Source organism: Neophocaena asiaeorientalis, unplaced genomic scaffold (genome assembly GCF_003031525.2).
Source record: "Neophocaena asiaeorientalis asiaeorientalis breed wild unplaced genomic scaffold, Neophocaena_asiaeorientalis_V1.1 scaffold46, whole genome shotgun sequence".
In the NCBI taxonomy this organism is placed as follows: domain Eukaryota; kingdom Metazoa; phylum Chordata; class Mammalia; order Artiodactyla; family Phocoenidae; genus Neophocaena; species Neophocaena asiaeorientalis.
This window is the reverse complement of record NW_020175393.1, coordinates 3,350,986-3,365,494: the sequence shown is the minus strand read 5'-3', so window position 1 is coordinate 3,365,494 and position 14,509 is coordinate 3,350,986. Positions and strand designations below refer to the sequence as shown.

At 38.0% G+C, this 14,509-nt stretch overlaps 1 protein-coding gene across 11 annotated transcripts in view; it reads left to right on the top strand.

The window, feature by feature from the left end:
- The window catches only part of FKBP5 (FKBP prolyl isomerase 5), a 95,145-nt gene that overhangs the window by 17,637 nt on the left and 62,999 nt on the right, over window positions 1-14,509 (top strand). For 3 of the 11 annotated variants that reach the window (XM_024766312.1, XM_024766305.1, XM_024766306.1), the window contains one exon: window positions 4,855-4,885. The exons of the other annotated variants lie outside the window; for them this stretch is intronic. The gene's annotated coding sequence lies outside the window, so the exon portion shown is untranslated. The remainder of the gene's footprint in view (window positions 1-4,854; window positions 4,886-14,509) is intronic. 11 annotated transcript variants of the gene reach the window in all.

Genomic DNA, 14,509 nt, shown 5'->3' with positions numbered 1-14,509 from the left:
AATATTCCTTCCACATATAATTTGTTTTCTTCTGTGAGAATATCTATAGGTAATTTCCCGGAAGTGCTATTGCTGGGCTAAAGGATATTTGCACTTACACTTTTTATAGATGTTGGAAAATTCACCCTTAAAGATAGTATACTACTTTGCATGCACTCTCATTTAAGGGTATGAGGTGTTATTTTTTGATAACTACATACTTCCATTTTGTGGATTAGAAGCGTTCAGCTTTTGAAGATGAATCCTCATGGTAATTTGAGTTGTCAGAAGATGATGGATTAAGTCATATATTCCCACTGCCTGACATAAGTAGTTGAAGTCAAGTGAAAGATGGTGGACTGTACTCTACAGACCTGTAGTGTGCATTGCACTGATCCAGAAGTGGAAGATCAAGTTGTTGGTTTTCTAGGGATTTGTCTCCTTAGTATGTTTAAGCTAAACGTTCATGAGTGACAGTCTGGAGGGGTGGAAGGACCTGAGTGCTGATTTGAGAAGTTTAGTTTTATTATGCTGGGGAACTCTTTTAAGTCCTTGAACTGGGGTGTGTACCGTGTGAGAGAGGTTTACTGGCAGTATGTACAGAATGAATAGAAGGGAGTAGGCTGGACGTAGGCAGGTCAGCTGGAGGGCTGTGGTGACTCAGGAAGGAAAGGAAGAAAACCCAGAATGTGGTGATAGCTATGGAATTGGAAAGTAAGATAGTAGGAAACACAATGAACAGTTGGCAGGTCCTGTTGATTAAATGGAGAAAAATTAAAGTTATAGGAGAATAGCCAGACAATACAGATGATAAAGTAAATGGAGAAGGAGCCAATTTTGAAAAAGTGGATTTTCTTTAAAAAAAATAGGGATATAAAAGGGTCCTGAAGTATTGAGTATCTATAGCCAGGCAATTTGGGAGAGATTAAAAACAGGAGAAGGGAAGAGGGAGAAATTATAACTAGATCTGGAGGTTATCTTAATAGAGGCCATATTTGAAATTAAGAGTGGATGAGTTCTGGTATGAAGTGGTTGACAGGGGAAAAGCTGTGATTGAAAACTGCATTTTGAAAAGAGATACTTGCAATAATAGGAGATGGGATGAAAGAATAATCAAGGAAAGAAGAAGCAGGTAATCTGAGGGGTAGGAAAAGAATCAGGAGCAATGTTACTGGGATCTCACCTTCATTCTTTTTCTCTACATATGATACTGTGTTTACTGGATGTTTTCGAGGTAGCCACCATGTCCTTTCTTTTGTGTAATACCTCAGAAAATTTTGGTGTGAATATTTTAAAGATGGAGTTAGTTTTATTCCTGAAGTTGACTATTATACTTGAAAAAAGCTCTTGGAAAAGTAGTTTTGGTGTCATGTGCTATGTTCCTTCTGGTTTCATAAAATCTTTTCATCTTGTTTTAATATCTGTGGACCTAAAGCAAGAAAAAGTACAGCTTATAGTTGAATAGATAAAAGTCCAGATACCTCGTGCATTTTAACTGCTCATTTTAAAAATGTTTCCTGGTGGGCTTCCCTGGTGACACAGTGGTTGAGAGTCCGCCTGCCTATGTAGGGGACACGGGTTCGTGCCCTGGTCCGGGAAGGTCCCACATACTCTGGAGTGGCTGGGCCCGTGAGCCATGGCCGCTGAGCCTGCACGTCCGGAGCCTATGCTCCGCAGTGGGAGAGGCCACAACAGTGAGAGGCCCGCGTACCGCAAAAAAAAAAAGTTTCCTAGCGATTGAAACTTGGCTTAATAACAAATGATAAGAATGCATATCTTTTTAGAAGAACATAGTGTGAATTTAGAGTACACTATCTTGGTGCTTGTCTGGATGGAGCCTAGTCACTGGAAATAATCTAGAATCAAAGCCAGGACCCTGCAACTTCACTTGAGTCAGTGTGTGAAATGGTTCGAGTGTAGGCTCAGGAGTCATTCTGCCTTGCTCCACAGTGCAGTAGCGATATTATGCACCTGAATTTCACCATCTGGAAATGCTAATAACAGTTCCTATATCAGGGTAATTGAGAGGATCCATCCTGGAACTTATATTCTAGTAAAGAGGGATGGGAAACTTACAGATAAATACATGTGCCAGGTGGTAAGTGGAGGGAAACAAATGGTAGGATTGATTGCCATTGTTTCTTGCTCTTTTATATTGGGTAATAGGGAGGGCCTTTCTGATAAGAAAGTGTTTGAACAGAGACCTGACGGAAGTGAGGGAGCAAACTGTGCAGCTGTTTGGGGCAAGAGTTCCCGGCAGAGGGGACAGCAAGTGCAGAAGCCCTGAGTAGGGGTATATTGAAGGGTACAGCAAGAAGGCCAGTGTCATAAAAGCAGAGTGAGTGAGAGGAGTAGCAATAGGAAATAATTTCAGAGATAGCCACTGACCGGCACATAGGGTTTTAAGCATAAGAAGGACTGGATTTTATTCTGTGTGAGATGGGAAGCTCTTGGAGGATTGCCAGAGAAAAATTTTTTTGAAGTCAGTTTGATTGTCACTTCTTTTCTTTAAAATGCTTCAGTTCTCTATTTCCTTTGGAATAAAGTTCAAATGCCTTATTCTGGCACACAGGGTCCTTCACAGTCGGGCCTCTGCCTATTTATTTAGCATCATCGGCCTCCTTCCCACATGTACACTTCACTTCAGCTAAATTGGATTACGTGCAGTTCCCTGCATGGGTCACGATGATTTGTGTCTTTGTGTTTTTCTGCATGCTGTTTGCCCTGGGAGAAACTGTCCTCCTCAGCTCCCATGGTCATTGGCTCTGTTTTAGAGGGTCCTCTTTGTGTTCCCAGAGCACCCTGTACCTTGTTCTGTCACCATTCCCTCCCCTAGCCACTTTGTACTCAAGCTGCGTAGTCCTGGAATGTGCTGTGTTCTTTTACCAGCCTTGATTTTACTCTTGCCACACCCTTGCCGGCTGAAATTATGCCCACCCTTCAAGAACGAGCTCAAACACTGCCGTCTTTTCTCTACTTTATAAACCTTTATAAACTGCTATCTTTTCCCTACCCTCATAAATACTTCATAGCTCGGTTATACTTAATCATAGTTACTTTGAATAAAAATGTTTCTTTCCCTTACCTCACACAAAATCCTTGGCCTTACTCATTTTCAGTTTCCATTGTAGCCCCCAGTATAGGGTCTTGTACAGATTTCACATTCAGTAGATGCTCCAGGTATGCAGGATTCATATGATAATTAGAAAACTTGGGTTTCAAGCTGCTAAGGACCAAAAGCAGCAAAAATGAACAGTTAAAGTGAGTTGCCTATTAAATTAACAAAACAAATTTATTATAACATAATGTTGATGATGGCATGATTACTCTGGTTCTCTCATATATTTACTACTAGTGCCAAAAACTAGTGCACCCCTTTTGAAATGTAGTTTGGCAGAATGTATTCAGGCATATAAATGTCCATGTTTTTTGAGGTGGTGATATCACTTCTGGAAGTCATCTTCAGAAAATAGCACAAACTAGAATAACAATTATTGGCTACCTCTACCACTAATGTTGATAGTTTACTATGTGACAGGCACCATGCAGAGCCCTTTACATGCGTTACTTAATTTAATTCTCAGAATTCCAAGAGGTGTGAATACTGTTAACCTCATGTCATATATGGGGAAATTGAGGCACAAAGAAATTAATTGACTTGCCCGAGATCACACAGCTGCTATGTTGTAAGTCAAGATTCCTACTAACAGAATTCATACCCTTAATTATATGATATGGTAAAAGCCTAGGCACAAAACTGTTCACAGCAGTGTTATGTAGAATAGATAAGTTGGAAGCAATGTATATCATTAATTATGGTCCATCCATTTAATAGAATAATAGAAAGCTGGATAATAGAATAGATTTATTGAAATAAAATTCACATAGCATAATATTCACCCCTTTTAAAGTGTACAAGTCAGTGGTTTCCAGTATATTCACAGAGTTATACAACTATTACCATTATTCTACTTCAGAACACTTTATCACCCCCAAAGAAATCTCATACCCGTTATCAGTCACTCCCTATTTCCCCATTACCCTAGAAGATCACCAGTCTCTTTTCTGTCACTATAGATTTGCCTGTTCTGGACATTTCATATAAATGGAATTGTACAAAATATGGCATTTTGTGTCTGGCTTTCATTTAGCATAATATTTCTTGGTTCATCCATGTTGTAGCATGTTATCAGTACTTCATTGCTTTTCATTGCTGAATAATATTCCACTGTATGGATATACCACATTTTGTTTATCCATCATTAACTAATGAACATTTGGGTTGTTTCTACTCCTTAGCTATTATGAATAATGCTGTTACAAATATTCATGTACAAGTTTTTGTGTGGACATGTTTTCATTTTTCTTGGAATTGTTGATCAAATGATAACTTTAACTTTTAGAGGAACTGCCAGACTGTTTTCCAAAGGAGCTGCATCATTTTACCTTTCCACTAGCAATGCATAAGGGTTTCACCTTCTCCACATCTTTGTCAATACTTGTTATTATCTCTTTGCTAATAGCCATCCTAGTGGATATGGAGTAGTACTGCATTGTGGTTTTGATTTGTATTTCCCTGATGACTAATGATGTTGAGCATCTTTTCATGTGCTTATTGGCCATTTGTAAATCTTATTTGGAGAAATGTCTGTTTGAATCCTTTGCCCCTTTTTTAACTGAGTTATTTTCTGTTATTGAGTTAAAAGAGTTCTTAGTATATTCTAGATACAGTCTCATTATCAGATACATGATTTGCAAAATTTTCTCCCATCCTATTGTGTTGTGTTTTCACTTTCTTGATGGTGTCCTTTGTAGCACAAAAGTTTTTAATTTTCATGAAGTCTAATTTATCAAATTTTTTTTTATTGCTTTCAGTTTCACATAAGAAGACATTGCCTAATCCAAGGTCAGTGAAGATTTACCCCTGTGTTTTCTTCTAAGAGTTTGATAGTTTTCGCTCTTACACTGAGGTCTTTGGTCCATTTTGAGTTCCTTTTTGTATATTGTGTGAGGTAGGGTGTCCAACTTTGTAATCCTTTGCATATGGAGATCCAGCACCATTTGTTGAAAAGTCTGTTCTTTCTCCCATTGAATTGTCTTGGCACCTTTTTCAAATATCAATTGTCCATAAGTGTAAGAGTTTATTTATCAGCTCTCAGTTCTATTCCATTGATCTATGTGTCTGTCCTCATCCTAGTACCACACTGTCTTGATTACTGTCACTTTGTAGTAAGTTTTAGAACCATGACGTGAGTCCTCCCAACTTTGTTCTTTTCAAGGTTGTTTTGGCTATTTTATTCTGTTTGCTGTGAACCTATAACTGCTCTTAAAAATAAAGTCTGTTTTTTAAAAAAGGCCTCCTGAATTGTAATGTTGGGATTATGGTGAATTCTTTTCTCCTTTCTTTATTTCTCAAACTTTCTGTAATATATAACTATATAATATTTATAATTTTAAAAGTTTAAGTTTTGGCCAATAGAATACTTTTTTTTTTAACTCAAGAGACAACTCTTAGCTCTGTAGCTAAAAACCAGAGTTACCTAACTTTCCAGGAAGAATGTATGAAAGTGAAGAGCTGGGGCATAACGTTATGGTTAGAATGAGCCAGTCTCAGATTTAACACTCAGCTCCATGAATGCTCCTTTCTGTCGCCGGTTTCCTTCAGTTTCTTTTTCGTCTTCTCACTCTCCATTAAAAGCCCTCCCTCACACACTAACTAAGACTTTCCTCAGAACATTTAGGTGAAATTTTTGGAATCTGGCTAGTCTGTATAATGGCCATTGAGAAATGGAAAGAATTGTGATTGAGTAGCATGGGGGCAAGGAGCCAGATAATGCAGTCTGAGCCACAGAAGTCACTTTGATGGAAGGTGATTTGGGGCGGGGGGAGTCATCCAAGTAGAGCTCTTTATGGCCTTCTCTTCCCTTGTTGTGTTCTGTCAATTTCTTTGCATCTGTATATGTTGTTTTCTTATGAAATCATATGCTGAGGGCAGAGATCTGCAGGTGTTGCTAGGCTAGTTAAAAGTTTAAATAGACACACAGAGAAACAAGCCCTGTAACTTGGTGACAGCCTGCTCTTCCTATGTTGTTTGTAAGTACCGCTACAGAGTTTGCATGTTCTAAAGTTTGGGGACTTTCTTTCCAGTTGAAGCAGTATTAAAATCTCAGTTTATTAATATTTTTTTGCATATAATAGGTGTCCATTTGAGGTTTGTTCCAAAACAAAAGCAAGTTTTATAGACCTGCTAAAGACTAATACCAGTGTCAACCACAAGCCAACTTTTTTGTAGCATTGTGACTTTGAAGTATTAAGATGATTAACAATGTATTTTTTTAGTTGAATTAATCAAAGGAAGGGGAAAACAGTTTTTAACTCAGATTTTTAAAAATTGTGGTATATTTATTAATGGCATTTAGAAATGTAAAATCATAATGTTTTTATTCTTATAAGGCTTAAACTTATCATTTTCTTACATAGATAAAAGAAAAAATGAGATACCACAATTATCCAAATTTCCAGAAATATGCACAAAATCATAGTTTTGATTGCTGTCTTAAGATCAAGTACCTGCCATTTTAGGAGAGAGATATTTACTGTCAGTTACAGGCTTTGACTTTTGTATTGTCCTGGAAAAACTATATCCTTCAAATTTCAGACTGTCAAAATTAGTTCTAGATAATGTTTATTTTCTAAGATATTTTCTTGCCACTTGAAATTCCATTCATAGTACTTGTGTCTTTTTACTGTGTCTCCCTTTTTCTGGCTTAAAAATATACTTGTGGGCTTGTGCTTCTGGCCAAGTTGGAATAACAGAGATTGGATTTACTCTCTTGGCTGTAATCACATAACTAACAAAAAAACAAACAAAAACCCCAGAAATACTATATAAAGTTTCAAATACTGACCAACTGGCAGCACAGGACAGTGATTCCCAAGAAAGCAGAAACAAACAATGAACCCTACAATTATCCTAGCTTACTGCCTGGAGAGAGTTTCTAGGCTGCAGCATAAGGAGGGGAATCCCAGACGGAGCCCATCAGTCTCCCTAGTTGAGGAGACAGAGCTGGAGGCCAAGGAGGCTGTAGTTTGGAGAAGAGAGAGCTGCACAAGGAGGAAACTCCAAAGGTCTGCAGAGAGTCTCCCTTAAGTCTTCATATGAGTAACAATTAGTACTTATGTTGTATGGAAGCTACCTGAAGCCAGGAACCACCCAAAAGGAGTAGAGGGGATAATCCCTGATTCTTTTTCAGGGTTAAAAATAGTTTGTGTTCCCACCAGCCATAGGAAAAAAACCTCATAAGTCACAGAACATTGGATAGAGTACTCAGAGGGTATTGCCCCAGCAGTGGTGCAAATGTAGACCTAAACTATAGACTGCTGTGATCCTTTCTAACAAAGCTTAAAAATAGGTCTCAAAAGGATCAAACTGTTTCCAAGTAATTTAACTGCATCCCAGAACAAAGCTCAATGTGTATAGTTATGCAAAAATATCTAGCACTGTATTATCAAATAACAAGTGTTGGTGAGGATGTGGAGAAAAGGGAACCCTTGTGCACTATTGGTGGGAATATAGATTAGTACAGCCACTATGGAAAACAGTATGGAGATTCTTCAGAAAATTAAAAATAGAACTACTGTATGATCCAGCAATTCCACTCCTGTGTATTTTTCCAAAGAAAAGAAAATACTAATTAGAAAAGTTACGTGTACCCATATGTTCATTGCAGCATTATTTACAATAGCCAAGATATGGAAGCAACCTAGTTACCCATCAGTAGATGAAAGGTTAAAGAAGATGTGATCTTTATACCATTTGGACAACATGGATGTAGAGGGTATTCTGTGGGAAATAAATCAGAGAGAGATAAATACTACATGATTTCACTTACATGTGGAATCTGAAAACAAAACAAATGAACAAACATAACAAAACAGAGACAGTGTTATAGATACGGAGAACAAATGGGGAGTTGCCAGAGAGGAGGGGAATAGGGGGAAGAAAGAAATAGGTGAGAGAAATTAAGAGATACAGACTTCTGGTTGCAGAAAAAAATGAGTCAAGAGTATGAAATGTACAGTGTGGGGAACATAGTCAATAACTAATATCTTTGTATGGTGACCTATTGTAACTAGACTTATTGTGATGATCATTTTGAAACATATAGAAATACCGAATCACTGTGTTGTGTAACAGGAACTAACGTAGTGTTTTAGGTCAATTGTACTTCAAAAACAAACTCATAGAAAAAGAGACCAGCTTTGTGGTTACCAGAGGCAGGGGCAGGAGGAGGGGAATTGGATGCAGGCAGTCAAAAGGTATAAACTCCCAGTTATAGGATAAATGAGTACTAGGGATGTAATGTACAACATGATGAATATAATTAACACTACTGTATTTTATATAGGAAACTTGTTAAGAGAGTAAATCCTGAGAGTTCTCATCACAAGGAATTTTCTATTTCTTTAATTTTGTATCTATATGAGATGATGGGTGTTCACTAATCCTATTGTGATAAATTATTTCATGATATATGTAAGTCAAACCATTATGCTGTATACCTTCAACTTATACAGTGCTATATGTCAATTATATCTCAATAAAACTGGAGGAAAAAAATATCTAGCTCTCACCAAGGTAAAATTTACATTTGGCCTCCAGTCAAAAGCATCAGACTTGTAATGAAGCAATCCATGAGGAGGAAAATTAAAAAATAGAAACCGACCCAGAAATGACACAAGTGATAGAATTAGTGGACAAAAACATTAAAACAGTTTTGGCTATATGCCATATATTCAAGAAAGTAGAGGGAAGATTGAGAATGTTAAATGCAGATATAAAATACATTTGAGACGTAAATTGAACATCTAGAGATCAAAACTACAATGTGCAAGATGAAAAATAAACTACATGGGATTTACAACAAATTAGTGCAAGAGAAAAGATTAGTAAACTTAAAGCCATAGCAATACAAACTATCCAGAATAACACTCAGAAAGGAAATAAGACTAGGAAAAAATGAATAGAGCATCAGTGAGCTGTGAGACAACTTTAGGTGGCCTAATATATGCATAATTGTAGTCTCAAGGAGAGGAGGGGGTGCAGAAAATTTTTTTGAAGAAATAATGGTCAAAAATTTCCAAATTTGATAAAAACTATAAATCTAGAAATCTTAAAAAAAAAAAGGAAAAATGGAACAAAGAACAGATGACAAATAGAAAACAAATAGCAAAATGTTAGGTTTACACCAAACTGTATCAATACTTATATTAGCTATAAACCATCTAAACAATCCAGTTAAACGGCAGAGCTTAATAGATTTGGTAAAAAAGCAAGACTCAACTGCATGTTGCCTACAAGAAACCTCTGATACGTAGTAAGATACAAATAGATTAAAAATAAAAGGTTGGGGGCTTCCCTGGTGGCGCAGTGGTTGAGAGCCCGCCTGCCGATGCAGGGCACATGGGTTCATGCCCCGTTCTGGGAAGATCCCACATGCCACGGAGCGGCTAGGCCCGTGAGCCATGGCCGCTGAGCCTGCGTGTCCGGAGCCTGTGCTCCACAACGGGAGAGGCCACAACAGTGAGAGGCCCGTGTACCGCAAAAAAATAAATTAAAAAAAAAGATAAGCAAATAGACCCATAGAATGGAAAATATCAATTAATTTTTGAGTATGGTGCCAAGTCAATTAAATGGAAAAAATTTTAGTCTTTTCAACAAATGGTGAGGAACAATTTGAGATTCATATACAAAAAACTAAATCCACACCGTATATCATATATAAAAGTTAATTCAAAATTGATCATAGACCTAAAATGTAAAGCCCAAGTCAATAAAATTTTTAGAAGAAAATATGTTTGCCTTCGGGTTTGGTAAAGATTTTTAAGGTACAACACCAAAAGCATGATTTATAAAGGAAAAAAGATAAATTGGACTGTATCAATTAAGAACATCTCTTTGAAAGCCACCTTTATAAGAGAATAAAAGGACAAGTCACAGACTGGGAGAAAATATTCGCAAATCACATTATCTGATTAAAAGCTTGTATTCACATTATATAAGGAGCTCTCAAAACTTAATAATAAGAAAACTCAGTCAAAAATAGGCAAAAGATTTGAACAGCTCACCAAAGATACATGGATGGCAAATCAGCCCATGAAAAGATGATGAACACCACTAGTCATTAGGAAAATGCAGATTAAAATCACAGATACCATTACATACATGTTAGAATGTCTTCCGTTAAAAAGGCTTATAGTACCAAGTGTTAATGAGGATGTGGAACAACTGAAACTCTTACACACTTCTGGTGGGAACACAAAATGGTACATCCACTTTGGAAAACAGTTTGCTACTTTCTTAAAGACCTAAAATGTACACCTACTCTGTGATTTAGCCATTCCACTCCTAGGCATTTATCTAAGAGAAATGAATGCATATGACTACATGAAGATTTGTACCCAAATATTCATAGCAGCTTTATTTGTAATAGACAGAAATGGAAAACAATCCAAATGTGCATTAACAGGCAAACATTTAGCACTGTCTCTGTACAATGGAATACTACTCAGCAATAAAAAGGAATGAACTATTGATACACGCAGCAATGTATTTTACTCTCTATTACAGTAGGAGAAAGAAGTCAGGGAAAAAAGACATTATTCCATTTATATGAAATTCTATAAAATACAGACTCTTCAGAAAGCAAATCAGAGATTGCTCTGACGTGAGCCAGAGAGGAATGAATTTTAAAGAGACACAAGGAAACTTTTGTGGGTGACAAATATATTCATTATCTTGATTGTAGTGATGGCTTTATGGATAATATATACATATGTCAAAACATACAAACTTACAACTTGTATACTTTAAATATATGAAGTTTATTGTATTGTCACCAAATCTGTTTAAAAAATGTACTTGTGTGTTCTTCAACATTTATAGCAAGCTGTTTAAATTTCAGAAGCACGTAAGGGACTCAGAATAATTTTAAAAATAATTTGTCAGTGATTAAGTTTGATGAGGGGGGAAAACCTGCATTGTATATATCAAGTTTACTTATAATTTTAACTTATTACAAAATCGAGAAACTGAATAAATGTTCCAATTTGGGCTTTCTGAAAGTCTGAAGAATTTTTTAGAATAATAATGATCAAATGTTAGATTTAATTGTATTGTCATATTAGAACACTGTAATCCAACTGGATGATAAATAAAGGGAGAGAGGGGAAAGAATGTTGAAAGAGCCCTAAGTATAAAATGGAGGAAGTCAACAGAATTCTAGGCTTGGGAGAAATTCTTATGATATTGTTTGGATGACTAGGTATCTGTGGTAGATAGTATTGAATAATGGACCCCTCAAAGACGCCCACATCCTAATCCCTGAAATTTGTTGATATGTTACCTTACAGAGTAGAAGGGACTTTGCAGATATGATCAAGGTTAAAGACTTTGAGGTGGGGAAATTATCCTGGATTATCCAGATGAGCCCAACATAATCACATGGATTCTTAAGAAGTTTAAGAAAGCAGGGAAACTTTCCCAGCTGTGGCCAGAGGGAGATGTGACTAATAGAAGAATGATGAGAGAGATACAATATTGCTGGCTTTGAAAATGGAGGAAGGGGGGCCATGAGCCTAGGAACGTGGACAGCCTCTAGAGTCTGGAAAAAAGGAAATTCTCTCCTAGAGCCTCCAGAAGGAATGCAGCCCTGCTAACACCTTGATTTTAGCCCAGTGAGACCCATTTCTGACTTCTGCCCTCCAGAGCTGTAACATAATAAGTGCGTATTGTTTAAGCCATTATGTTGGTGACAATTGTTGTGGCAGCTGTAGAAAATATCTAAGGGAATAAACCTCAGAATAATGTTTTGCCACAGGGTTGCAGTAGAAAGTGAATTCTGTGATACCAGAATAGCTTTTTCCATTCCTTGGGAATTGTTTTCCCTTCCACATATCAAACTTCATTGTCCTATAAGGTAAAATATGTACTTATTCATTAAAAAGTAATTCTAAATATTGGAGTTGGAATAAACCTTAACCCTCCTGAAATTTACAGATGGAGAAACTGAGTGAGGGCCAAAGATTCCAGAGCTAGTTACCAGTGGATTTGAGTTTAAATTTAGGCATGGTTCAATCCTCTCTCATATATACCCTTTAATTAGAAATTTGTTCTGGAAATATGGAATATATGAGTCATTCCAAAAAGGGTTGTTTACTTAGGCAGGTAGACAAATCTTTATCTAGTTGACAGGATTAATTTATGAAATTAATTTGTCACTTTGGAAGGTCCTAACCCTAACCCTGACCCTGAGGAGAAGGAATAAGTCATATTAACAAACTTCACTGTTCAATAACTAGATCTGCATGCAGAGGAGGTACCAACTCAGAATGGAGGGGTTTGGGAGATGGCAGGGTCACATCAAAAATAAATTTTCCTTATTTCTTCCTGCCTAGGATGTGTTACAGCCTTATAGATTCAGTTTCCCCCCAGACTTCTCCCCAAACAGGAGTCTCTCCTGTTATGGAACATCCCCTTATTCTCAAAACCCAGTGCCAAGGCAGAGGCTCTGGTCGTCAAACTTGAGAGCAGCACTCTTTCCCTTCTCTCTCCTCAGTCCCTGTCCTCCTTCCATACTTTTGTGGAGGGATTTAAGGTGGCCAAGGGTTTTTTCCTTCTGTATTTAAGGATTTGATCACAGACACAAAATGCAGTTTATTCTTGTGCAGTTTTACTCTTGGACATACAATGGACCTTGGGAAACAGAGTGAAGCCATGTTTTAAACCTGCTTAATTTATGTTATAGTGCTTTAATGAAACTATAAGAGGAATGCAGTACTATACAAAAATTTTATCCTAGGTTTCTTCCTTCTGCAGTCCAGCTTTCTGAGCCATCTCTTCCTCCAGTTGCTATTTAGTGTATACTCAGAGATTGACAGCTAGGTGTGGTGCTCTGTTTTTGACTGCCCATGTTTAAGTCAAACTGATATAATTAATAAGATAAACCTGTTACGTGTATGTATGCATAGACATACACTTACAGTGCACTTCAGGGATGTATTAATTATGCTAGGGTTTTCTTGATTACCACCCCTGATTAGAACAGAATATTATTTTTACTTTCATAGTTGAGCACTTAGGTACGGTGTAATTCTCCAGATTAGATTTTTCAGAGTAGATTAGAGAAGAAATACAGTCAACTGGTAATGATATTTCAGTGCTAATTCCTTGTAGTGTCTGCTATTTTACCGTCTTTATATCAGTTGCTTTTGAAAATCACAATTCATTTGCGTTTATCAACTGCCTCTTATATGCCATCCATTTACACTAGGTGTTGGGGGTTCAAAAATGAATAGGACATGGGCTTCCCTGGTGGTGCAGTGGTTGAGACTCTGCCTGCCAATGCAGGGGACACGGGTTCGAGCCCTGGTCTGGGAGGATCCCACATGCCGCGTAGCAACTGGGCCCGTGAGCCACAACTACTGAGCCTGCGCGTCTGGAGCCTGTGCTCCGCAACAAGAGAGGCCACGACAGTGAGAGGCCTGCGCACCGCGATGAAGAGTGGCCCCTGCTTGCCACAACTAGAGAAAGCCCTCGCACACAAATGAAGACCCAACACGGCAAAAATAAATTAATTAATTAGTAAACTCCTACCCGCAACATCTTCTTTAAAAAAAAAAAAAGAATAGGACACATTCTCTGCCTATATCATGTTTACAGACCTTTGCCATATGTTACCTTGCTGGCCTGTTCTTAGAAATCACCAGCCGACTTGGAATCAAACCGTTTGACCCTAATGAATCAACTCAAGTTAATAATCTACCACTGTAGCACAGGTAGAAATTTAATTTTTCTATTAAAACATGAATGGAGGCTCACTCCTACTGTGTTTACCCTTCCCAGAATGTAAGTTCCAGGGAGATGGAAATTATTTCATCTGTACTGCCACAAGACCTAGTAATCAGAAGTGGGGCTGGGACGTTAAAAGTTTGAGAACCACTGTTGTACTTTCTTAGCAGTAACTGGAAGTGTACTTTTTTTGTTGTTTGTTTTTGTTTCTTTGTTGTTGTTTTTTTGGTTTTTTGCGGTACGCGGGCCTCTCACTGTCGTGGCCTCTCCTCCGCAGGAGCACAGGCTCCGGACGCGCAGGCTCAGCGGCCATGGCCCACGGACCCAGCCGTTCCGTGGCATGTGGGATCTTCCCAGACTGGGGCACGAACCCGTGTCCCCTGCATCGGCAGGCGGACTCTCAACCACTGTGCCACCAGGGAAGCCCTGGAAGTGTACTTTTATCTTAATTCCATGTAGAATCTGGTCACGCCCCAACGTGTACTGTCCCCCAGAGTTCTCTCCTGAGCGCAGGCCTTGTCTCTGACTGCCTTCTGGACGTCTCACAAGCATGAACTCTGCCCAACCAGATTTTGCTTCCTCTGCATAGGAGGCACTCCAAAATGTTTGAGTTAAATTGAACAGAAAGAATAAGTCCTGATGAGTGCAGCTGTGAAGTGTTTTCGTCTTTTTGTCCTAAGT